General features: G+C 37.3%; 1 long non-coding RNA gene across 1 annotated transcript in view; it reads left to right on the forward strand.

Annotated features, from left to right (window-relative positions):
* LOC123847886 (uncharacterized) overlaps window positions 1-22,681 on the forward strand; it is a 78,181-nt gene extending 55,500 nt beyond the window's left edge. Inside the window, exon 4 of the long non-coding RNA XR_010409717.1 lies at window positions 19,419-22,681. This is a non-coding gene — a long non-coding RNA (uncharacterized LOC123847886). The remainder of the gene's footprint in view (window positions 1-19,418) is intronic.
* The last annotated feature ends 2,317 nt before the right edge of the window (window positions 22,682-24,998 follow it).

Genomic DNA, 24,998 nt, shown 5'->3' on the forward strand with positions numbered 1-24,998 from the left:
TGTGGAGAGCGCCATTGTTGGTGATCACCTACTTTGTCCCAGGAGAAGCCATGCTTCTATTGACCATCTCCAACACGGTCAACAGGTATGCCTTTGGCTGCTGCTCTGATCTTAACACTTACGTTGATAATGAAGTCCATTGGTTTTGTGATAATTAAATGCCGCCCTCTTTCTGTTCTTTACTGGGGGTCTTATCCCCATTTCTGTCAGTGCAGTGGATTACAGAGAGCACCTGCCACTCAGTTTCGACGTCATGCTGTTGCCCCTTCAGCAGCATGTTCCCGCTTTGGTACACGGCCTATTCGCAAAACCTTCTTGTGGTACAGAGTCATCTGACAGGATTTCAGGCACACATACCATATCTGCTTCTCTGATCTTTTTAATCTCTTATTTCACCACCTGCCATGATAATTCTGGGGTTCTCATGACCTAAGTTTGGGTTACATAGTACAGACCGTTACTTTTTTTCTTAACATTGCATTTAATCCATTTTTGTTTAAGACCTTCAGAATCTGGTTATGTACAGTTTTAGCTCCTGGTTGGGCTCAGCTTCTCCCCCTACCCCAGTCATCGTGACTTAATCTAGTGATCAGGAAGGTGCGGGCAGACACTGAAAGAACTCTGCACTATCTTCAAGATCTTAACAGAGGTAATTGAACTACTTTTACAGGCTAAGAGAATTCAAGTGAATCTGGGCATTTGATATTTTGGGGTGCATCAATCCACATATCCTTATCCCATATGTTAGAATTTCATTTTTTCACTTTTCATTTTTCATTTTTCCCAGCCTGGTCTTGACCTTACTATAGGAAGCCTGTTCAGTTGAAGAATTTAATCTTCTGTAGCTCTGCTACTCATATGGTTAAGCCCTGGGCCTGGTTCACAGATTTTTCTATACTTCTGCTATAGGAGATGAGAACTTTTTTATATGCTATTAGTGGGGCCCTTTGGTTTTCACATTTGTTTTAATTTTTTAAAACTTAAATTTATCATCTTTCTCCAAAAGCATCCGTATGCTTAGCAAACAGTAAACATTACTTTCGGTACTTGTAATTACTATGCCTCCCATCATCTCAAGTGCCTGCCATATCTTACTTTCCCCTAGTGCATTTTCTTTCCCTGCAATCCCACCCTAGCTCATCTCCTGTGAGTGTTTTAGTAATTGCTGGGCACCCGTGGCAGGGACTATCTGCACTCTATCTACCACCATTGATGGGGTTCTCTCTGGCATTGTCATCTGGGTGGGGGGGATCCCACTCTCAAATTCTATCTTGGGGTCTTATTTCTCAGACAATTCTGCACCAGCTCTCACAGGCTGGGATTACTAGGAAGCAAATTACAGCTTAGAGATCAGTTTCTCAGAAGACTATTTGGGAGTGCTCTCAGTCAGTACTCATGGAAAGGAAGGAGAGGAAGCTGATTTGGGAAGAGGTGGTGTTGGCCTACAATGCAGTCTTGATGAAGACCTGCCAACCTATATCTTCCCATAGCCCAATGGGAAGCTCTGAACCTGGGATGGCCCCCACATCACCCACATTGGATGGAGGCCACTACGAGGAGGGGTTGTACTCTGGGGAAGTGTATTAATTTGGGAGGGCTGTCATACAAAATATGACAGATTAAGTGGGTTAAAGAACAAAAATTTATTTTATCACAGTTCTGGAGGCTAGAATTCCAAGATCAAGATGTTGGCCATTTGGCTTCTTCTGATGCCTTCCTCTTTCCTTGGCTTGCTGATGGCCACCTTCTCGCTGTGTCTTTATGCGGTCTTTCCCTTGTGCATGTGCATCCCTGGGGTCTCTATGTGTATCCAAATTTCCTCTTCTTATAAGGACTCCCATCATAATGGATTAGGACCCACCCATATGACCTCATTTAATCTTGATTATTTCTTTAAAGGCTCTCTCTCTAAAAAGTCACATTCTGAGGTATTGCGGGATAGGGCTTCAACATATGAATTTTATGGGGAACATGATTTTTGTTGTTGTTGCAGGTTTTTTTTTTTTTATAAACATCCTCTTTCTGTGTCATCAAATTCCCACATTTTTTTTCCTATAATAAATTTGCTTTAGTTATTCCATAAGGTATTTTTCTTTGGTGTCTTCCTTTTTAAGTTTCCTTACAACATTAAAGGAATACATAGGAGGATTAAACCATGAACATGGCACATGCCAATATCATTTGTGCTGTAAGACACCGTCTTTAGCTGGAGGCTACCTGTTACAGTACTCTCAGCACCTGGGCAGTAACTTCTTTATTCCTGAAGGGGAATCTGGGCAGGACATTACCACATCCCGTAAAGGCAGGTGGTGACTGTTATGAACGAATATTTAGGTCTCCTGCAGATTCATATGTTGAAATTCCAATCCCCAGTTGGATGGTGTTAAGAGGTGAAGCCTTTGGGAGGTAATTAGGTCATAAAGGTAGAGCCCTCATGAATGAGATTAGTGCCCTTACATGAAGAGACGAGACAGCTTGCTTCCTTTCTGCTCTCTCTACCATGTGAAGATACAATGAGGAGATGGCCATCTGCAAACCAGGAAGAAGGACTTTACCAGGACCTCACCATGCTGGCACCTTGATCTTAGACTCCAGCCTCTAGAACTGTGAGAAATAAGGGTATGCTCTTTTTTTAAATTTTATTTTATTATGTTTTGTTAATCACCATACATTATTACATCATTAGTTTTTGATGTAGGGTTCCATGATTCATTGTTTGCATAAAACAACCAGTGCTCCATTCAATACATGCCCTCTTTAATACCCATCACCAGGCTAACCCATCCCCTCACCCCCCTCCTCTCTAGAACCCTAAGTTTGTTTCTCAGAGTCCATAGTCTCTCATGGTTTGTCTCCCCCTCCGATTTCTCCTGCTTCATTTTTCCCTTCCTATTATCTTCTTTTTTTTAACACATAAATTATTAGTTGTTTCAGAGGTACAGGTCTGTGATTCATCAGTCTTACACAATTCACAGTGCTCACCATAGCACATAACCTCCCCAATGTCTGTCACCCAGCCACCCCATCCCTCCCACCCCCCACCACTCTAGCAACCCTCAGTTTGTTTCCTGAGATTAAGAATTCCTCATATCAGTAAGATCATATGATACATGTCTTTCTCTGATTATTTCGCTTAGCATAATACCCTCTAGTTCCATCCACGCCATTGCAAATGGCAAGATTTCATTTTTTTTTGATGGCTGCATAATATTCCATTGTTTATATATATACCACATCTTCTTTATCCATTCATCTGTTGATGGACATCTTGGCTCTTTCCATAGTTTGGCTATTGTGGACATTGCTGCTATAAACATTGGGGTACACATACCCCTTTGGATCACTACATTTGTATCTTTGGGTAAATACCCAGTAGTGCAATTGCTGGTCATAGGGTAGCTCTATTTTCAACTTCTTGAGGAATCTCCATAGTGTTTTCCAAAGTGGCTGCACCCGCTTGCATTCCCACCAACAGTGTAGGAGGGTTCCCCTTTCTCTGCATCCTCGCCAATATCTGTCATTTCCTGACTTGTTAATGTTAGCCATTCTGGCTGGTGTGAGGTGGTATCTCATTGAGGTTTTGATTTGGATTTCCCTGATGCCGAGCAATGTTGAGCACTTTTTCATGTGTCTGTTGGCCATTTGGATGTCTTCTTTGGAAAAATGTCTGTTCATGTCTTCTGCCCATTTCTTGATTGGATTATTTGTTCTTTGGGTGTTGAGTTTGATAAGTTCTTTATAGATTTTGGATACTAGCCCTTTATCTGGCTATGCTCTTAATGCAATGTTTGTTACATTGGTAAAAGGTTGAAAAGGGTATACTCATTTTTTTATTATGTTATGTTAATCACCATACATTACATCATTAGTTTTTGATATAGTGTTCCATGATTCATTGTTTGTGTATAACACCCAGTGCTCCATTCAATACATGCCCTCAAAAAGGGTATACCCTTAATGCGATGTTTGTTACAGTGGCCCTCGTTTGACTCCTTCAAATTACTCATACTTATTTCTTCTTGTAACACATCTTCAAAATCCAAATCATGAAACCATTACTCTGCCTAGTGTTCTCTAATTCTAACTCAAATACCAGTTCTCTTCAAGCACCAAAAACATACCTTTCTCTCCTTTATACACCTTTACATGATGCATTGGGCTTGCTTCTTGTTACCTCTCATTTCTCTTTAGACTGTGAATTCCCTTAGCCCAGGAGCCTTTTTTCATTTGGTGTTTGCTTTTTTATATCTTTATTTTTTAAATTCTAGCACTGTTTCTGGCACAGAATTGTACTTAATAAAATATGTATGAATTAATTTAATCCAGTGCAGAGCCATCTTTCCGTATGCATATGAAATGTTGTAGCATTCCCAAATTCAAGCAAAGCTATAACAACTGGAGGTCCGGCTGATAAGAAACGGATTGGAAACAATAATTTAGGCCTTGCTCAGGCATGTTTAGGGCAATGTAATTTAGACAATTAAAAAAAAAGAAGTTTTCTGACCCAGATATGGTAGCCCTTAGTTCTGGATGAGATCACATCACTGATGATTAATTTCTTTGGATTCAGACTTACATTTTCCAAGAGAAATTAGATGCCATATGCCAAATACAAATACCACTGGAAGACAAAAGCATTACTCGTCATTAATATTTTTAGATTGTTTTGAAAGGTGATTTCTTCAGATTGCTCTCCACGTGACAGCTGGCTAAGAAGTAATGGCATACAGAAAAGAGATGTTTTGATGTTAGTGAAAAAATGGTGACTAGGTGGGTCTACTTGATGTGAGTCTCACTTAGCTTCAGGAGGAGAATATAGGGTGATCGAATCTGGGGCCAAAAAGTATGAAAGAGGTATTAAAAAGAGGAGGGGATGGTTGCTAAAAATGAACCTCAGCTGCTTCAGAATTTTGCCTTGGGCACTCATCATTATTTCTGAATTTTCAATCCTCATCCAATACATTCATAAAATATCCTTTCCCCACAGAAGGCTATGATACAGCATGTCAATCCAGGTCAGAAATGAAATATCAAGGCAAGCAAACTGGCATAAAATCAGAGAACACAAGATAGTAACGATGGTGTTAGTAATTCTTTTCAAAGGCCTCTGAAAAATGTATTGGAGAATATCGTCCAATGCCTAGAACTCAAATTCACAGCAGTGTATTTGGTAGCAATCTCAGAAAGAAGTGAGCGAGCAAACAAACAAAACAAAGCCAACCATCCCCAGTTCACAGCAAGTGATTTATGTTCTTATTCTTTCAAAAAAGCTTCCAAAATGATGAAAATTTTAGTTCATGACTGAATATTTTTTACTGCCTACATGCTCTATGAGTAAAAATCAATAATTTCTACAGTCAGTAATCCATCAATTTCATGAAAATTTAATGTAACAATAGGAATACATAGTTTGCTACTGATTTTCAGAGTTAGTAGATTTTATATCCGAAAATAATAGCTGTGTGTTGGGGTAGCATCACAAAGTTACATCCTTTCTTACCCCATAACTAATTTTTCTATTAGGTCAGAGGAAGCAGCTATTTAAAGATAATTAAATGGTTTTTTGATTGTGCTCCCTCCAGATAATATGCGTATCTTCACTCTTTCATTGTTTTCTATCAACAGTAAAATCAGTAGGAATAGACTGAAATTTGGATGCAAAATATAGACACAAATAATGCAAAGTGTGAATGTTAAATTGAACCACGAATCATTAGTGAGTGATTTCGTTTTTTTTTTTTTTTTTTTTTTTTTAATTTTTTTATTCTTATGTTAATCCCCTTACATTACAACATTAGTTTTAGATGAAGTGTTCCATGATTCATTGTTTGTGCACAACACCCAGTGCTCCATGCAGAATGTGCCCTCCTAAATACCCACCACCAGGCTAACCCATCCTCCCACCCCCCTCCCCTCTAGAACCCTGTTTGTTTTTCAGAGTCCATCGTCTCTCATGGTTCGTCTACCCCTCCGATTTCCCCCGCTTCATTCTTCCCCTCCTGCTACCTTCTTCTTCTTTTTTTTTTCTTAACATATATTGCATTATTTGTTTCAGAGGTACAGATCTGAGATTCAACAGTCTTGCACAATTCACAGCGCTTACCAGAGCACATACACTCCCCAGTGTCTATCACCCAGTCACCCCATCCCTCCCACCCCACCCCCCACTCCAACAACACTCAGTTTGTTTCCTGCGATTAAGAATTCCTCATATCAGTGAGATCATATGATACATGTCTTTCTCTGTTTGACTTATTTCACTCAACATAATACCCTCCAGTTCCATCCACGTTGTTGCAAATGGCAATATCTCATTCCTTTTGATGGCTGCATAATATTCCATTGTATAGATATACCACATCTTCTTTATCCATTCATCTGTCGATGGACATCTTGGCTCTTTCCACAGTTTGGCTATTGTGGACATTGCTGCTATAAACATCGGGGTGCACGTACCCCTTCGGATCCCTACTTTTGTATCTTTGGGGTAAATACCCAGTAGTGCAATTGCTGGATCATATGGTAGCTCTATTTTCAACTTTTTGAGGAACCTCCATACAGTTTTCCAGAGTGGCTGCACCAGTTTGCATTCCCACCAACAGTGTAGGAGGGTTCCCCTTTCTCCGCATCCCCGCCAACATCTGTCGTTTCCTGACTTGTTAATTTTAGCCATTCTGACTGGTGTGAGGTGATACCTCATTGAGGTTTTGATTTGGATTTCCCTGATGCCGAGCGATATTGAGCACTTTTTCATGTGTCTGTTGGCCATTTGGATGTCTTCTTTGGAAAAATGTCTGTTCATGTCTTCTGCCCATTTCTTAATTGGATTCTTTGTTCTTTGGGTGTTGAGTTTGATGAGTTCTTTATAGATTTTGGATACTAGCCCTTTATCTGATATGTCATTTGCAAATATCTTCTCCCATTCTGTCGGTTGTCTTTTGGTTTTCTTAACTGTTTCCTTTGCTTTGCAAAAGCTTTTTATCTTGATGAAGTCCCAATAGTTCATTTTTGCCCTTGCTTCCCTTGCCTTTGGCGATGTTTCTAGGAAGAAGTTGCTTCGGCTGAGGTCAAAGAGGTTGTTGCCTGAGTTCTCCTTTAGGATTTTGATGGACTCCTGTCTCACATTGAGGTCTTTCAGCCATTTGGAGTCTATTTTTGTGTGTGGTGTAAGGAAGTGGTCCAGTTTCATTCTTCTGCATGTGTCTATCCAATTTTCCCAACACCATTTGTTGAAGAGACTGTCTTTGTTCCATTGGACATTCTTTCCTGCTTTGTCGAAGATTAGTTGACCATAGAGTTGAGGGTCCATTTCTGGGCTCTCTATTCTGTTCCATTGATCTATGTGTCTGTTTTTGTGCCAGTACCATGCTGTCTTGATGATGACAGCTTTGTAATAGAGCTTGAAGTCCGGAATTGTGATGCCACCGGCTTTGCTTTTCTTTTTCAATATTCCTCTGGCTATGCGGGGTCTTTTCTGGTTCCATACAAATTTTAGGATTATTTGTTCCATTTCTTTGAAAAAAGTGGATGGTATTTTGATGGGGATTGCATTGAATGTGTAGATTGCTCTAGGTAGCATTGACATCTTCACAATATTTGTTCTTCCAATCCATGAGCATGGAACGTTTTTCCATTTCTTTGTGTCTTCCTCAATTTCTTTCATGAGTATTTTATAGTTTTCTGAGTAAAGATCCTTTGTCTCTTTGGTTAGATTTATTCCTAGGTATCTTATGGTTTTGGGTGCAATTGTAAATGGGATCGACTCCTTAATTTCTCTTTCTTCTGTCTTGTTGTTGGTGTATAGGAATGCCACTGACTTCTGTACATTGATTTTATATCCTGCCACTTTACTGAATTCCTGTATGAGTTCTAGCAGTTTTGGGGTGGAGTCTTTTGGGTTTTCCACATAAAGTATCATATCATCTGCAAAGAGTGAGAGTTTGACTTCTTCTTTGCCAATTTGGATGCCTTTGATTTCTTTTTGTTGTCTGATTGCTGTGGCTAGGACTTCCAATACTATGTTGAATAGCAGTGGTGATAGTGGACATCCCTGCCGCGTTCCTGACCTTAGGAGGAAAGCTCTCAGTTTTTCCCCATTGAGAATAATATTTGCTGTAGGTTTTTCATAGATGGCTTTTATGATATTGAGGTATGTACCCTCTATCCCTATACTCTGAAGAGTTTTGATCAAGAAAGGATGCTGTACTTTGTCAAAAGCTTTTTCTGCATCTATTGAGAGGATCATATGATTCTTCTTCTTTCCTTTGTTAATGTACTGTATCACATTGATTGATTTGCGGATGTTGAACCAACCTTGCAGCCCAGGGATAAATCCCACTTGGTCATGGTGAATAATCCTTTTAATGTACTGTTGGATCCTATTGGCTAGTATTTTGGTGAGAATTTTTGCATCCATGTTCATCAGGGATATTGGTCTGTAATTCTCCTTTTTGATGGGGTCTTTGTCTGGTTTGGGGATCAAGGTAATGCTGGCCTCATAAAATGAGTTTGGAAGTTTTCCTTCCGTTTCGATTTTTTGGAACAGTTTCAGAAGAATAGGTATTAATTCTTCTTGAAATGTTTGGTAGAATTCCCCTGGGAAGCCATCTGGCCCTGGGCTTTTGTTTTTTGGGAGATTTTTGATGACTGCTTCAATTTCCTTAGTGGTTATAGGTCTGTTCTGATTTCGTTTTTAAATGCTACGAAAAGTAAAAGTCTTTTCATAACAAGATAGTCATAGATGCTTCTTTCTCTAAAAACTAAAGGTAGAAAAAGCCTTTGAAAAGCAAGGGTGATTCAACAGCATAAATTTGGCAAGGAAAAAAAAGTCTGTTTTATTCTGCCAGCCTCCCCTAGAGAAAGTAATAGAATGAACTAGTAAGGAACAAGCCTAAGGCACCTTTACATGCATTTCTTTCCCTTATGTTGCAAAATCACAGTGCAGGCTGAATTTCCTAGGAGCCAACAGTTTAAGATGAGAAATTTCTACCATTTCAAAAAAATAAAATGTAAAATTAGTACTTTCATTAGAGTCTAAATGAGAGATGACTATTTTGAAATATTCTTAACCTGAGTGATAATTACTACTTATACTTGTAACATCTTTTGTTTGGATATGAAGAGTGGAGAGCCAGAGAATAAACATGAAATGTGCCACCTAATTTTATGATGCATGAAGCAACATTCCCCACAGCTGGTAACTTTGAAAAAAACTTTTTATTTATTTATTTTTAAGGATTTTATTTATTTATTTGAGAGAGAGAGAGAGAGAGAACAAGACAGAAAGCACAAGCAGGGGGAGGGGCAGAGGGAGAAGCAGACTCCCCACTGAGCAGGGAGCCCGATGCGGCACTCGATCCCAGGACCCCAGAATCATGACCTGAGCTGAAGGCAGACGCTTAACTGACTGAGCCTCCTAGGCATCCCTTTGAAAAATTCTTTTAAGTTTATAAAGACAGTGAGGATATTAAATGAATGAGATAATCATAGAATTTTTAGGAGTACGAAGATTTAGAAATGTTTAAATACAACCTTTCAATTTTTTTATGTAAAAAATGTATAAATATTTTAGGTAAGGAATTTAAAATCCTAACCTACCAAATAATTTAATCCTTTGCTTTATATTTTATTAAAGCGTAGAGGCAAACAAAGAAGACCAATATCTCCCACATTTTCCTCATTTACTGAATTGAATATTTTGATGTACCACATACTATTGTCTGTCATTAGTGTTGATTCTATCTTCTCAAAGAATGAATCAAAGCTGATATATTTTTAAAGTTTACTTGTCACTGAGTCTGTTTCTACACTCACACTAGTTCCCAGAGACACTAAAGTCACTCACACTCATTGATTTGGCTTAATATGGACATAGTCAATGTTATGCTATAAGTCAGATGGTATTGCCTCTGCCTGGATCTTCTGTAAACTATGGGAGTGAGGTCTATAGGATATTAGATGGTTAAAGAAAGTGTGTGTGTGTGTGTGTGTGTGTGTGTTTATGTGCTTGTTTCACAGAAAGTAAGGTGATAATACTGGGAACAATATTCCAGGATCTACCTTTGCTGAATTTTGCATAGTCATGTTTTCACAAAAGCTTCCCCTCTTGTCAAATAGCCACATAAACCTTAGAAGCTTAGGAAGGAGCTGATGGTTTACAAATTAATAAACTTATTTCTTGGGGCTACCAGTTCACAAGTGAAGTGGCCCCAGTCTCTTTGTAGAATAAAAATACATGATAGACAGGAAAGAAGGGTCTTCCATGAAGACTAGGGAACATTAGCAATGCTTGGTGAATGCCTGGTGTTGTCCACGTGACCTTTCACACTGATTTTCGGAAAAGTTATCAATTTCTCCTGTGTGGACAGAGATTCCTATCCTTTTCAGCACCGTTTCCTTATATTTTTCTCAATGTCTTTTTTTATGCTAGCTCTTTTCAAACCATTAGCATCCTGTTGAAGAGTGTTAATTTCCAAACCCACGAAATCAAGGAAAACAAAACATGCCTGACTGTCCCTCCTTTGAAAATAGCCTCGGTCTAAATTTTAGGGTTCGTAAAGCTCAGTGAGCTGATCCTATTTCATCTTTTTGTTAGTTGGAGCAGTTTTTATGTGGATGAATTTTCTGACAATGTGTTTCATGAACTTACTTTCTAACAGTTTCAGTAGACTGCACAGGAGTGTTCACCTGAAATGTACTCATTCCGAAACTCCCTGTGCCCATTGCAAACTTAAAATAGTCCTTTTGCCTTCTCCCTAGAACTGTTTTCGCATTTGTTCCACAGTACCCTTATGGTGGTACATTGGTACCTTTGGATTTAATAAAAATTCCCAATGTGGAAATTTAGCTTTGGAAATGAAGTGTTGTGTTTTATTTTCTAGGATTATTTTTTGTAACTTTTTATTTTAATATAATTTCAAAATCACAAAAAAAGTTGCAAGAATAGTTAAGAAACTCTCATATATTTTTACCCAGATTCATCAGTTATTTACATTTTCCCAATTTATTTTATCATTCTTTCACTCTATCCATTATCTATCATCTGTTTTTCTACCCATCCATCTTTCTATCTATATCATCTATCATCTATCTATCTGTAATTTTTTTCTGAATCAATGGAGAATAAATTGGAGATGTTGTGCTTATTCACCCTGAAATAATTGTGTGTTTCTTTAGAAGACTTTTACATAACCACATTACCATTCTCAAAATCTGAAATCTCAACATCAGTACAAAAATATTATTGAATTCACAGTCCATATTCAAATAATCATCAATGGTTTCATAACTGTCTTTTGTAGATATTTATTCCCTATGAAGAATGCAATCTTATATCATATATTATGTACACTCATCAAATTACTTTAATTTTCTTTAATCTGAATTAGTTTCTTCAACCTTCCTTGACCTTGATATTTTTGAAGAGTAGAGGCCGTTACTTTATAAATGTTTTTTTAATTTGGGTTTATCTCGCGTTTCCTCATGATGAGATTCAGATGTTACATTTTGAACAAAAATACCACATAATATGTCCCTCTCAGCATATATCTTTGTTATTAAAAAATGATACTGGTTTGTTCCAACAAGAACTTTTTAAAAATGAAACTTTTCTACCTTTGTCCCTTGTGCAGTAAGTGAACAGCCTAGATAGCCAAAAAATGAAACACAATCAAATGTAATCTAGTTCCCCAGCCTCCTGAGAAGGAGAAAAAATAAAATATAGATCATACAAAACTAAAGGGAATATACCTTTTTCCAACTTCAGAAAGCTCTTTTTTATTTTATATTTGGTTTATATGCCTATATATTATTGTATTTTTTTCAACAAATACTCATTGCCTACAGGCTATGTGCAGACATTTTTTTTTTTCTGCTGGGCACCAAATTCCTTCAAGTTAAATGTTTGTTACCCAATGACTTCATTTTCTATTCCAGACAATCCTAATTACACTCACCATGACAGTATAAAATATGCCTTCAATGAAGTCACAATTTCTTTTTAATCTCCAGTTCAAAAAAAAACATGTTTAAATCTAACTGTTTACCAGACTACAGCATTTTATCTCATTTACCTCTCCTGGTATAGAACCTCCCCAGTCTACAGCCTCCTCTCCTGAGTCTCCTTGTCCATTTCTGATGACCCCTTCCCACCCATTCTGTTCAGTCAGCTATTAGCCCTACAAACCACTCCTTGACTCTATTTTTCCTCAAGTTTTCCCTAAAAACTCCCTTCACCTTCTCTCAAATTATGATCAGTTTTTCCTGGAACCCCCAACTATCTTTGCAGGTGCTTTCTGGAAATCTCCACTTTGACACCTTACAACAACCTCAAAGTCAGCCCTACCCCTTACCTCTAGCCCAGGTTTACTTCCTGGGTTTCTCTGGGTAGTGGCCTCCCCTTGCTTCAGTTTAGAACACTGCTGAGATCCCCACAAGGGATGGGCTTTGGCCTCTATTGCCACTGCCCCTCACTGCTGCTCTCTCTGCTAAATCTTGCTGCCCTCAGCACTCACAGGTGTTTCTAAGAGCACTCACCAATAAAAGTCATACATGGAAATCTCTCAGAATCTGTCTCCAAGGGAACCCAGTGAATGAGACAACCTCTAATCTGCTTGACTTGAAAGGAACAGATTTTAATGATTTGGCAGAAATTTCTACCTAGAAGGGTGCTTTAAGGAAAGAGAGGTTATTACCTCTTAGGGATGGACTGATGATAAACTATTGAGCTGCATCCCCACCCAAAAGCACTGAACAGAGTAAAGCCCCGCATATGCTGTCCTGCCTCACCTCATCAAAGCAAGCAGCATTTTACACAGGTCCCAAAAGCAGGTTTTACCAGGCTATGACAACACTGGGACCTGAGCCCCAGAACTCCTATGCTGTCTTGCTATTTCTACACTTGCTTACCTGCTCATGAAGGCTCTGCTCCATCAGGTGCTTAGATAATGTAACATTTTAAGATGTATTTTGAAACTTTTAGAAATAAAGGAATCTTCCCATGTATTTTTGAAATACTATAATAGTTGGTAATACCTATATTTAAATGCTATAATACCATGTTTCACTATAAGCATATTTATGAGGTTAAGAATAAACTTAGCAAATGACTTTAAGAAATGCAAAAGGAAGTAGATTAATAACAGTTTTTTTTTTAAGTAGTTATGAAGGGGGCAAAATTATTATTTTATCTACTGTAGTGCTACATGACATTATACAAAAAGCTATATATATTCCACTTTGGCATGATGAATTGCTAGCAAGTTAGCTGTTTGATTTGAGTACTTTTAAAAAATCTGAATGTAGCAACTACTATCCTTTCTGTTCCTTGCTGCCACTGAAGCAAGGTGCTTGTTTTCACTGAGGCTGAATAAAGTCTATACCCAATCTTTACATTTGGTATAGTCTTTATCATCTCAATGTCTAGCATGAATGGCTTTCCACTTTCCTCTTTTCCAAAGGTATAGTTTGTATTATTAACAGGTTTAAAAGAGCATAGTATTCTGAATACTTCATTTATGGCAAGCACTGTACCAAAAACAAACCATGCAGTTAGAATTCAAAGTCAAGCATTCTGACCCTTTAGTGGCCACAAAATTACCTTTCTGAAAATATATGCTACTAGGAACTGAATGTGTATTCCCCCCAAATTCCTATTCCTATGTTTGAAGCACTAACTCCCAGTCTGGCGGTATTTGGAAAACAGAGCCTTTGGGAGATAATTAGGGTTAGATGAGGTCATGAGGGTGGGGCCCTCATGATGGGATTAGTGCCCTTCTAAGAAGAGACAGCAGAGTGCTTGCTTCTTCTTCCCTCCCCATCACCTGATTCATGGACCCAGATGTGAGAAAAGAGATGGCCATCTGCAAGCCAGAAAGAAAGCTCTTACCAGGAAACACACGGGGCTGCACCTTGATCTTGGACTTCCCAGCCTCCAGACCTGTGAGAAATACATTTCTGTTATTTAAGCCATCCAGTCTGTGGTATTTTGTTATGGCAGCCTGGACTAAGACACACAGATTTTAGGAGAACTTCAAGTGACTTAAGAGTGGGAAAATAGTCAACAGAGATTGGGTGTGTTATTTGCCACTGGGACATTTTGTGAGGGTATCCTAACCAACAAACAAGTCACTAGCTTTTACTTTTGAACAAGCTGCCAATTCTTGACAAGGCTTAGAATCATATTTTTGTTTTATTTTTCCCTTGCCTAAGAAATATGTCATTTGTGGTTTTATAATTTTTGAGCTGGAAATAATTTATGCTGATTTTTCTTAAAGACTCTGTGCCATATTTTCTCAGTCTCACCTAGTACATGTTTCTGATTTCTATCAAATGTAAGTTTTCTAAAAAGTTTTTCTCAGGGCACCTGGGTGGCTCAGTCGTTAAGCGTCTGCCTTCGGCTCAGGTCATGATCCCAGGGTCCTGGGATCGAGCCCTGCATCAGGCTCCCTGCTCTGCGGGAAGCCTACTTCCCCCTCTCCCACTCCCCCTGCTTGTGTTCCCTCTTTCACTGTCTCTCTCTCTGTTAAATTAAAAAAAAAAAATCTTAAAAAGTTTTTCTCTTTAGACTGAATGTGGAGCTATCATAAAGTTAGAATTTTAAAGACATCATTACATTTGCTATTAATAGTAGTATTCAGTGTCAATTTTCCAGGCAAGAACAACATCTCAGCACCACAGATAGAAAATGAAATATTTGAAACATCCAGAAACATCTGCCAGTCTCCAGTGAATACTCTGCAATGAATCTGTGCTATCATAAAATAAGAATAGAGGTCTTTGCTTAGAATTACTAGCACACGGTGCCTCATTAACTAACCCAGCCAATCAATTAGGGTCACTGAAAGGTGGCATAATAGGACTTTGGGGGAACATAACCATTTTCCTCATTAAATACTAACAAGCCAGTTGTCATACTTTTCTGATACCATTATGTTTCCTACATTTCCTCCCTGCCCATTAACTATAGTCCTAATAATCACATATCTGCTTAGAGCAGCCTGTCTTTTTAATTTACCTGCTGTGTCAATTTTGAACATATTTCCCTGATAGTTACAGATTTTCTTCCTTTGGCAAGAATGTCAGTCCAAAACAATCTTACCTTCATTTATAAAACTGCTTGAATCTTTTAAGCAGTCTGGTAATAAAATGCACAGTTGAAAATTTGACTGACTATAAAATGAACTACATGGAAATTGGAACAGTGATGAGATGCCTCAATAATGTCAGTATGTGTCCCACATATGACACTCTTCTTGGGGTGAGGTGGCTAACTTACTAATTGGTAGAGGACATTCTGTTTATGTGAGTAACTATAATGAGGTCTGTGCCAATGCTAAAGAACTTTCTCTCGGTTTTAAAAATAGCATATAAAAATGCTCTTGCGGAGATTCCTTACACAGTTGTTATATGAATCCATGTCAGTTAAGCGACTTTTACTACTGAGAATGCATTTCTTAAACGTGTGGTATTTTGAAGTCATTTATGTAATAGAGGTAAGTTATTTGTATTCAAGACTGTGACAGAAGTATATGGTATTGTATGTGAGCACGCATCCTTTCCTTTAGACAGATTTGCTTCCCCCCTAACTTTCTGCTCTTCTAACAAAACTCTCTCTCTCAATTTAAAGACCTGTGGTCAGAATCTGTAGGTAGTTAGGAACGCTGTAGATTAACTTCAAGGTGCCTGAAGACAGAGGGGACAAGTCACCATATGTGAATTCCTAAAATCATCAAAATTTGCCCAACTTGTTTTACAAAGAAGTTCAACATGGAGCTGAGCGATTTTTGTTTGTTTTTCTTTTATTATTCTTCTAATTTATATAACATTTGATTTTGTATCATATTTCTTCCACATTAAAAAGCACTCCTACATGAAATAGTTAAGTTTAACATCAGTTACTCATCATGTTACTTTAAGTAACATCTCAAGCAGACTCCATGCTGAGCACAGAGCCCCATGTGGGGCTCGATCCCAGGACCCTGAGATCATGACCTGAGCCGAAATCAAGGTTGGATGCATATCCAACTGAACCACCCAGGTGCCCCAGAAAAAATTATTCTTAATCCTACTACTCCAAGATAGACATTGGTATTATTTTGACATATATCCTCCCAAATTTTTAATGCATATTTCTTTTTGCATTATTATAATAGTATATAGGCATTTTATATACTTCTTCACTTAATATATTCCGAGTCTGTGTAAAATTCATACGTATATATTTTATTGCTGCATATTATTTCATTATGTGAAATTGTCAATATTTTTTTATTTTTATTTTTTTTATTTTTTAAAGATTTTATTTATTTATTTGACAGAGACAGAGATAGTAAGAGCAGGAACACAAGCAGCGGGAGTGGGAGAGGGAGAGCAGGCTTCCCGCTGAGGAGGGAACCCTATGTGGGACTTGATCCCAGGACCCTGGGATCATGACCTGAGCCGAAGGCAGACGCTTAACGACTGAGCCACCCAGGCGCCCTGTCAATATTTTTTTAAAGATTTTATTTATTTATTTGAGAGAGAGAGAGAGAGAGAGCAAAAATTGGGAGGAGGGGCAAAAGGAGAGGAAGAAGCAGATTCCACACTAAGCATGGAGCCTGACTTGGGGCTCCATCTTAGGACCCTAAGATCCAAAGGCAGATGCTTAATTGACTAAGTCACCTTGGCACCCCTGAAATTGTCAATATTTATGTAACTATTTGCCTATTGCTGGTCATTTAACTTTCTTACTTTTCCCTATCATAGTATTATGATAGGCATCTTTGTGCATTTAGTACTTTGTACATTTTGCTTCTGCTCAGAATAAAGTCCCAGGAGTGAAATTGCTGGATACAGATTTCCAAATACTTTCTCACCTTGGCCAAGTATACTTCAGCTGATTATGGACGAGCCGTGAATGAAAAAGTTTACTTTATAATGTTTTCAGCCAATGTGGGAGAGACCAAAATCTATTCTTTCCTTTATTCTCATAGAAGCCCTAAGTTTCAGTTGGCACAGGGCCATGTGGAAGAAAAACTACATGTCTTAGGCTCTCTTTCAACAAGCGTGGCCATGTGACTCAGCTCTGCTTAGTAAGATGAAATGACATGCAAATGTGTTGTGTGGCAGTTTCTAGGAATGTTTGTGGAAGATAATTTGTGGATGCCATGTGCCTATTCCTCTTTACTCCTTTCTCCTTTGAGCTCACTAGAATTTGATGTGATGGTGGGTCATTGTCATTGCTACGTCATGAAGACAAGGACCGTGCCCTAGAGGGATGAACTAGAAGGACCCTAGGTTCCCGCACAGTGCCACGCTTTGAGGCCTGGATTTGCTGCCTCTGAATTTTACATGAGAGAGAAATCAACTCCTCTTTTATTTAAACCACTGTTATTTTGACTCTGCTACATGTAGTTCACACTAACTCTGTCTGATGCAGACAACTTCTATTTTATTTTGGTTTTTACAAAGCTGTTTTCAGCTAGATACATGGCATATTCAAAAGAACCACTTCAACCCATACAATACATAGAATTAAAAAATGTAGGACTGATTTCAGTGAAAGGAGATTGCCCTGATGATTCTGAAGTTAATATCATTAAACAGAGATGTAGTTGAGGGATTTAATTCCATCCTCATGAAAACTTGCTTTAGTTATATCAGTGTTTGTAAAGGCAGATGCTCAGACCCATAAGTACATGACTTGTTGGTTAACTTTAGCCAATAATTCTCTCTTAGCCAACAATTTTAATTTTGCAAAGCTGTAATACTTGAAGGACTGTTAACAAGTCATTTAGTGGGGACCTCTTCTTTGGGGGTAAGTTTTACTGTGTAGTTTTGTTAATTCAGAATTATTAACTCAGTAGTCAACCGACTTACTGGGGACTCCTGGTTGATACGATTTGAAGGTCAGAGCTTCCCATGAAAGGTCAAGTCTTCTAGATCTTTATTTTTTTTAAAGGTTTTATTTATTAATTTAAGAGAGAGAGAGCACACAAGCAGGGGAAGCAGTGGAGGGAGAGGGAGAAGCAGGCTCCCCACTGAGCAAGGAGCCTGACACGGGGCTGGATCCCAGGACCCTGGGAGCCTGACCTGAGCTGAAGGCAGATGCTTAACCGACTGAGCCACGCAGGTGCCTGGGTCAAGTCTTCTATACCACACTGCCTTTATTTTCTTAAAACTTAGACTGGGGTTTGATTTAGCTGTGGACACTTGGCCATGACTCTTGCTGTATTAGACAAGATCTCCTCTTCCCTTGAATTTTCATGGCATGGAATATTTATCTTACTCTGTAGTTATTTGTGTTCTCATAGCAGCTCTCTTTCTGCCCTTTCTCCACTCTGTAGCCCATTTCCTTACCCATTTAATAGATGGTAGACTTTTAAAAGGAGAAAAGCCTACTCTGCCTTCTCCAGGGTTGCCACTTAATAAATATTTGGTTAATTGAATTAAATTTCTGAAAGTTATTTGTCTAGCGATGAAAAGTGAGTGGCGCGTGCTTTTAATTCTTTACTCCCCTTCAGTATTCATGCCAACTGTTGACTTAAATCATAGGGAGAGCTGAGCAGCCTGGTGGTTTTGTTTACTGTTAAGCGCTCCTTTTTGACTCTGATTGATGAGGTGAAAAATAATTTACATTTGATGTGTGGCTCCCTTATCTTAACCAGAATGACAGCTGCCTGAGAGATAACTTATTAAATGTAAAGTGTGTAGTTACCCCTTGCTTGCACAATATGCTTTGTCTTACTAACAAGTGGATGTAAACACGGGCCTGTAATTACTTTCTGTTCTGCTTCTCCGCATTTATGGTGCTGAATATATTCAGATGTTTCAACAAACAAATTATTGCATAGTTATTTTATCTCCAAGTTGGTGACAGAAAAATGTCTTTTAGGAAATCTGGGTTTAAGAGGATGCTTCTACAAATAAAAAGGTATCTTCTGAATTTAGCTGGTATATATGCACATCATTAGTTCACTTAAGGTCAAATGAACTTTGATCATTAAGTGCCTGACAAACCAGGAACATTCAGCTCAATAATGATTGTATGTTTAAGGAAGATATGTAATTACTTCTTAAAATCATTTGAGACATGGGCCATGAAAATCATTTCACAAGTTCAGAAACTGGAAGTGCTATTTTAAGACCAAAGTGAAATTTGAGGCATATTTAGATCACAAAACTTTTTATTAGTATTCCTCGAGCTATTATTCTCCTTGAGGTCTTGAAAGTGAACATGGTATGTGTCTGGTATAGGATTAAATATATTGTACTTAAGCAAAAGCCAGATTGAATGATTTTGTCTAGAGATTTAGTGGGTTAGGAGCTATTTCCTATTATACAAAGAGGTTACGATTCCCATTCTACCCTAATGAAGTATTTGTGAAGCACTAAGGCAAAGGGTATCTCAAGTGGAGTATTACTGCTTAACATATGCACAGATCTCAGGACCCTCTCCATCTGGTTTATCTCTGAATGTGCACTGACATCAACAGTCTCATGTCTTCAGACCACAGAAGAGATACCACAAGTTAAAGATTTCAGCGACAAAGTGATTAACGGGAAATAACGTTTTGGAAAATTTATTTAAATCTTCCAGGTATTTCTTGTGGGTTGCCTTATTTGGAAGAAATTTTATTGAATTACAAGCTGGTATGTCCTTTCACTCATTGGCTTGCAAAACAGCTAATCTTCTATAGGAAACTTTTTTGTGTATGTTCTTGTTTCCGACACTTTAATAAAATGATTTTTTTTTTCCTGGAAAGGTTTTAACTGTTTAATATAAAGACCTTGACCATAATGGATGATTGGATAACAGACACAATGCAGGTTAAGGAAGGGAATTGAGGGGAAAAGTTTCTCTTTCTGTCAAATAAAGCAGACATAGCATTTCTCTCCCTCTACCCCTGCCCCCACTCACTCCTATGCATGTGCACTCTCAAATAAATAAGTCTTTAAAGAATAAAAAATAAAATAATGACCCTAAGCTTAAAGTAGTTATCAAATCTGAGTTTGAGAGACATCCATCTATGCCAGAAAATATGAGTACAAAAAGAAAAGCTTATTCATATGTTCAACTACATTTTAGCCTGCAGTTGGCTGACCCTTGAGACTCAAAGTTGCATTGACAAAATTCAGTTTGCTTTCCTGCTCTGATTTATCAGCTCAGTGTAACTTTGCTTCTAACAGTCATGAGTTTGCTTTTTCTATATAAACGCAATTTAGACGACTTGATGACAGAGCATTCTTTTGCATGTCCACTTTACTATTATTACATAAAAATTATATACAATAACTTTGTGCCAGAATTATAAAGGTTCGTGATTTATCTCTGTAGCACAGAGCTTGGGGTAATGTTCATGTTTTATTTTCCTCTTATATTTTCATGATTTCTGCTTTATAGGTAATAAAAGTTCATTACGTTGATATGTTTACTTAAGTATATTATAGCTTACATCCTGGCAGTTAGACTTCACAGAATATTATTTACCTGTCTTTACACGAGTAATATATGCAGGTGTGTCACTGTACCAATTTCAAGGATAAACTTTGTAAAGTTTTCATGACGGGAGAGCCTGTATCTTTCTATGATAACAGCACCTTCCACTATGCTCGCTTAATAGTCCATATCTGTTAAATGAATAATGATGTCATATTCTTTAATTTAAATATTATAAATACAAACTGTCATGAAAAGAATCATCTCTTTAAGATTTTGGTGATGTGAATAAGCTGCTAATTTTTGGAATGTGTTAACAATGAGCGCTATAGCATATAAATAAAACTATTACTAGGAAACCCATATTACACAGAGCATTATTTCAACCCCTGCAGTACTCTTTCCATGAATTAACACCTTTAATCATCACTGTGACACTCTAATAGGAGTATTGTTTTCATTATTATTCTACAGATGAGGAAATCAAAACTCAGAGAGGTTAAGATACTTGGCCAAGAACACAACTAGCTGGTGACAAAGCTGAGATTCAAACTCAGAGCAGCTGACTCAGAAATGCATGTTCTTAAGCAGTATGCTTTGCTGCCTCCATACAATTATCTTGCTTTAATAATGTGAATAATAATCATACCTTGTATTTGAAGAGTATTTTGCTTTTTGGTTTGCAAAACTACATTAAATTAGAAATGTAAGTTGTCTCTTACATAATTTTAATAAGATATATTCAGTAGCTTAGACATTCATTTACTTGGTGATCTTGGCTGAAGAGAAGCTTATATATTGGTAAATGTAGTTATTATTGAGAAATTTTTACATTTTTTAGATGGTAATGATTTTCCTTTTATTCTCCATAATGCAAATGTGTAACACTGTAGAACAGGGGTCGGCAAGCTTTTTCTGTAAAGAGACAGATGCGTTTTAGGCTTTGTGGTCAAAATATGGCCTCTGTCACATATTCTTCAATGTTTGTTTTTTCAACCCTTAAAAAAAGTAAAAACCATTCTTGCCTCAACAGGCCTAATTAAACAGAGGTGGCACAGGTCAAAGTTTGCCAGCTTCTGCTAGAGCATAAATCTAGGGATTCAGGCAAGAAACATTTGACCTACACAAGAAATTCTAATACTGAGCATCCAGATTGCACAGAATGTTAATGAATTTCCATTAAAATAAATTGTGTTCTATTTTTCTTCCTTTTGGAAAGATTCTGAGTTTATTTTTCCAAGGGTGGCTAAAAATTTAACATGATCAAAACCCCAGCAAGTCTTTTTGTACATAGACAAGCTTATTCTAAAATTTATATAGATACGAATAAGGCACAAAATAGATAAAACTATATTGAAAAGGAAGGAAAAAATAGGAGGAATCACTCTACCCATTATTCAGACCTACAATATAACTACAGTAATCAAGACAGTGAAATACTGGCAGAGGGATAGAAATAGATAAATGGAACAGAATAGAGAATTTTGAAATAGATCCACACAAATATGCTCAATTGATTTTTGACCAAGGAGCAAAAGCAATTAGATAGAGGAAGGATAGCCTTTGCAACAAATGTCATTAGGACAATTGGACATCCATAGGTAAAAAATGAATCTCAATACAAAAATTAGCTCAAGAAAAATTATGGACTTAAATCTAAAGTGTAAAGCTGTAAGCCATTCAGAAAAAAATAGGAAAAAGTTTTGGGTCTAGTCAAACATTTCTTAGACTTGACAGTGAAAGCATGACAATATTGGGTGAAAACTGATAAATTGGACTTTGTCAAAACTAAAAAACATTTATTTGTGAATGACAATGTTAAAAGGATTAAAAAGATAAGTTACAGACTGAAAGAAGATATTTGCAAACCACACATCTGGCAAAGGACTAGTAAATAGAATATATAAAGAGCTCTCAAAAATCAACAGTAAAAAAAAAAAAAAAAGGGAAGGAAAAATTCAATTAGCCATTGGGCAAAAGACATGAGGAGACATTTCACCAAAGGGGATAGAGACAGAGGGCAAATAAACACATGGAAAGATGTTCAACATCATTAGTTGTCAGAGAAATGCAAATTGTAATGACAATGAATTACTCCTTATCATCTTTACATATCATAATGACCAAAATTTAAAAAAAATAGATGAATCACTGAATTCTCCTGAAACCAACATTGTACTGTATGTTAACTACTAGAATTTAAATAAAAATTTGAAAAGAAAAAATATAAAACCAAAAAATAATTAAAAAATGATAACTCCAAAAGCTGATAGAGATGCAGAAATACTGGATCACTTACACATGGCTGGTGGGAATATAAAATGCTACAGTCACTTTGGAATTTTTAAGTAGGCTCCATGCCCAGCATGGAGCCCAGCATGGGGCCCAAGCCCACAACCCCAAGATCAAGACCTGAGCTGAGATCAAGAGTTGGATGCTTAACTAACTGAGTCACCCATGTGCCCCACTTTAGCAGTTTCTTATAAAAAGTAAATATGCAGGTGTGATGTAAATCCAGCTTTTGCACACTTGGGCATTTATTCCAGAGAAATCTTGTGTTCACATAAAAACCTCAACACAAATGGTTCATAGCACCTTTATTTGCAATATACACAGACTAGAAACAAGCCATATGTCCTTCATTGTATAAATTGTTAAAGAAACTGTGGTGTATCCTTACCATAGAACATTACTCACCAGTAAAGAGGATAAAATTATTGATACACATAACCACTTTGGTGAATCTCAAGAAAATTATGGTGAATGAAAAAAGCCAGTTCCCAAAGTTACATAGTTTATGATTTCACTTATATGACATTACTGAAATGACAAAGATACAGAAATGATGAACAGGTCAGCAATTGCCAAGTGTTGTTGGAGGAGAGGATGTGGCTCTGAAGGGGCAGCTTGAGGGATCCCTGTGGTGATGGAACTATTCTCTTTCCTGACCATGTCAATGGCAGTATCCTGGTTCTCATACTGTACTACACTGTTGCAAGATTTTTATTGGGGTAACTGGATAAAGGGTACTTGTGATCTTTCTCTATTATGTCCTCCAAATGCATATGCATCTAAAATAATTTCAAAATAAAAGTTTTAATTATTAAATATTTAACAAAGGGGCACCTGGATGGTTCAGTCCATAGAACATGTGACTCTTGATCTCAGGATTGTGAGTTCAAGCCCCATGTTGGGCATGGGGCCAACTTAAAAAAAATAAAAAATAATTTATAAAAATAATAATAAATAAATAAATAAATAAATAAATAAATAAATAAATAAATAAATAAAATATTTAACATGAATACATAGGGAAGTGCAATAACACCACTTCTGGGTTAATTTTTAGAGAAATTCACACTTAATTTGGGCAGTAACTTACTTTTGTGGTCTAGCCCTTAAAGGTGAAGAGGCTATTATGAAATGTACACAGACTCATAAAAATCATAATTCTTGAATGGGATGGGCAGGAACTTTCAACAGGAGTGCTTGTTATATTTCTGTTGGTGTTTTTAATACTTAATATAGTGTTACTTAGGAACCAAATATTTCAGACCTTACAAATTTGCCCAAATACCATAGAGGATGAATCTAGACAAGAATATCTGACAAAATTTGGACCAGTTAGACTCTTTCCCATGAATTTGAATATTAGAACTAAGAGAGGATAATTAGCCTGGTGGTGGAACATTTGGAAGGGAGGCTTGGAGATGATTGGAGACCATGCTGTTCACTATATGAGGAAACCAGTCTTCAGTAAGAGAGAGAGAAACCAGGGCACCTGGGTGGCTCAAGTTGGTTAAGCATCTGAACTTGACTTCGACTCAGGTCATGATCTCAGGGATTTGAGATCCAGCCCTGAGTTGGGCTCTGTGCTGGGCGTGGAGCCTGCTTGAGATTCTCTCACTCCTGCTGCCCCAAACCCTGCTTGTGTGCTCTCTCTCTCTAAAATAAATAAATCTTTAAGAAGAAAGAAAGAAAGAAAGAAAGAAAGAAAGAAAGAAAGAAAGAAAGAAAGAAAGAAGAAAGGAAGAAAAAAGAAAGAGAAGAGAAGAGAAGAGAAAAGAAAAAAGAAACAAAACCAGTGGGCAGAAAGAAGCAGAGACTAAAGTCAGACTAAGAATCTTGGCAGTGATTGACCTTCTTTCCCAGTTATCTCTTGGAAAGGAAAAGGAAAAGATCTTTCTTTCCCTTTCTCTCTCATTGTGTTCTTGTGGATGTATAGCCAGTAATAGAGCTATTAATGGTTACATAAATTGTTGAATTGTGCTAACTTGTCACTTCTTGGGACATGAGTTTTGCAGGGAGAAAATACATATACATTTTATACACATACATGTCTATGTATGAATCTCTATATATTTCATATATGGGTACATATACAATGTATATATCAGGTCTCATATTAAAAACTATCCACACTCATTTGTTTGCTCTTTCTTAACATAATTTATGTAGTAAATTATTTCCTCACTTATGACATATGTTCTTATAAATATTATCTACAACAACCTTGGGAACTATTTTCCCAATATTTGATCCACTTAGAAGAAAATATCATTTCTCAATCTCTAAGATATCT

The sequence above is a fragment of the Mirounga angustirostris genome, unplaced genomic scaffold, assembly GCF_029215605.1.
Source record: "Mirounga angustirostris isolate CCGP_5_RB_7025 unplaced genomic scaffold, mMirAng1.0.hap1 SCAF_2, whole genome shotgun sequence".
Classification (NCBI taxonomy): domain Eukaryota; kingdom Metazoa; phylum Chordata; class Mammalia; order Carnivora; family Phocidae; genus Mirounga; species Mirounga angustirostris.